Here is a 2,226-nt window from a genome sequence, read left to right on the forward strand (position 1 = left end):
GCCGTGCGATGTGGCCGGGCACCATCTTGCATAAACCACGAGGTGTTCGCAGTGTCGTCTAAGGCAGTTTGTACCGCCACAAATTCACGAAGAATGTCCAGATAGCGTGATGCAGTAATCGTTTCGGATCTGAAAATTGGGCCAATGATTCCTTTGGAAGAAATGGCGGCCCAGACCAGTACTTTTTGAGGATGCAGGGACGATGGGACTGCAACATGGGGCTTTTCGGTTCCCCATATGCGACAGTTCTGTTTATTGACGAAGCCGTCCAGGTAAAAATAAGCTTCGTCAGTAAACCAAATGCTGCCCACATGCATATCGCCGTCATCAATCCTGTGCACTATATCGTTAGCGAATGTCTCTCGTGCAGCAATGGTAGCGGCGCTGAGGGGTTGCCGCGTTTGAATTTTGTATGGATAGAGGTGTAAACTCTGGCGCATGAGACGATACGTGGACGTTGGCGTCATTTGGACCGCAGCTGCAACACGGCGAACGGAAACCCGAGGCCGCTGTTGGATCACCTGCTGCACTAGCTGGGCGTTGCCCTCTGTGGTTGCCGTACGCGGGCGCCCTACCTTTCCAGCACGTTCATCCGTCACGTTCCCAGCCCGTTGAAATTTTTCAAACAGATCCTTTATTGTATCGCTTTTCGGTCCTTTGGTTACATTAAACCTCCGTTGAAAACTTCGTCTTGTTGCAACAACACTGTGTTCTAGGCGGTGGAATTCCAACACCAGAAAAATCCTCTGTTCTAAGGAATAAACCATGCTGTCTACAGCACACTTGCACGTTGTGAACAGCACACGCTTACAGCAGAAAGACGACGTACAGAATGGCGCACCCACAGACTGCGTTGTCTTCTATATCTTTCACATCACTTGCAGCGCCATCTGTTGTTGAAAATTGTAACTACTGTAATTTCGAAAGTTTGTCCGCCTGAAAATGTACTGTTGTCCCAAGCATATTGCAACAAACGGTGTATTTCTATCGCTGCTCGTTTAGTTTTTATTGCCGTTTCAAATATACCGGTCATTTTTGAAACACCCTGTATCTTCACTGTATTTTTAACATGGAAGTGATCTGAACCCTTCGGGAAATGATATAACGTGCAATCATTTGCTTATTGGAACTGCTTTAAGTGGACAACGACCTTTGAGAAGACAGTTGCTTTGTGAGATCCACTTGCGAAGTACCTCACGAACATTTGATTCAGTTCTTCAAATACTTCACGCACCTTTCTGCCCTGGTGCCCTTCGATTTCCAGTAATTGATAAGCTTTAGCCTTCAGAATGAGATTTTCACTGTGCAGCGGAGTGTGTGCTGATATGAAACTTTTTGGCAGATTAAAACCGTGTGCCGGACCGAGACTCGAACTCGGGACCTTTGCCTTTCGCTGGCAAGTGCTCTACAGGAGAGCTTCTGTAGAGTTTGGAAGGTAGGAGAAGAGGTACTGGCAGAAGTAAAGCTGTGAGAACGGAGCGTGAGTCGTGCTTGGGTAGCTCAGTTGGTAGAGCACTTGCCCGCGAAAGGCAAAGGTCCCGAGTTCGAGTCTCGGCCTGACACGCAGTTTTAATCTGCCAGGAAGTTTCAGCTTTAGTCTTACTCATAGTTCCCTTATATACGGCTCTTACAAATAAATTTTGCCATCAATCAGGTAATGAAGTATTGGTGTCCTGGTAAACTCCTATTGCGATGCTACCTAATGGTAGTTGCTATCTCACTAGTATTCAGTACGAGCAAACAAACTGTGACTTCACATGATTTTGCTCGCATCTTAGGCAGCTGAGCTGTACACAGCTCTGTTTAAAAATAATGGCTCGATAATGTCATAGTGCCTATATATATGAAAAAAAAAATGAAATGAAGTCCCATGCTTCTTTACAGAGCGTAGGGGAACGCTGCAGGAGACCCGCACCGCCTTACTACGCAAGGTCCTAATGGAGGTGGTTTGCCGTTGCCTTCCTCCGACCGTAATGGGGATGAATGATGATGATGAAGACGACACAACAACACCCAGTCATCTCGAGGCAGGAAAAATACCTGACCCCGCCGGGAATCGAACCCGGGACCCCGTGCACGGGAAGCGAGAACGCTACCGCGAGACCACGAGGGGCGGACGCCTATAGATATATATATATATACTAAGATGTTATCTGTTCTTTCGGACATTTCCGAAAGAACAGATACCATCGGTGACCATGCAGCTCGTTAGAATGAAATTACAAT

The 2,226-nt window shown here is 47.0% G+C and overlaps 1 non-coding gene across 1 annotated transcript; it reads left to right on the top strand.

The window, feature by feature from the left end:
- Positions 1 to 1,489: 1,489 nt before the first annotated feature.
- Positions 1,490 to 1,566, top strand: Trnas-cga (transfer RNA serine (anticodon CGA)). The gene has a single exon. It is a non-coding gene; the product is annotated as a tRNA-Ser (tRNA).
- The last annotated feature ends 660 nt before the right edge of the window (positions 1,567 to 2,226 follow it).

This window comes from Schistocerca nitens, chromosome 2, assembly GCF_023898315.1.
Source record: "Schistocerca nitens isolate TAMUIC-IGC-003100 chromosome 2, iqSchNite1.1, whole genome shotgun sequence".
Lineage (NCBI taxonomy): Eukaryota > Metazoa > Arthropoda > Insecta > Orthoptera > Acrididae > Schistocerca > Schistocerca nitens.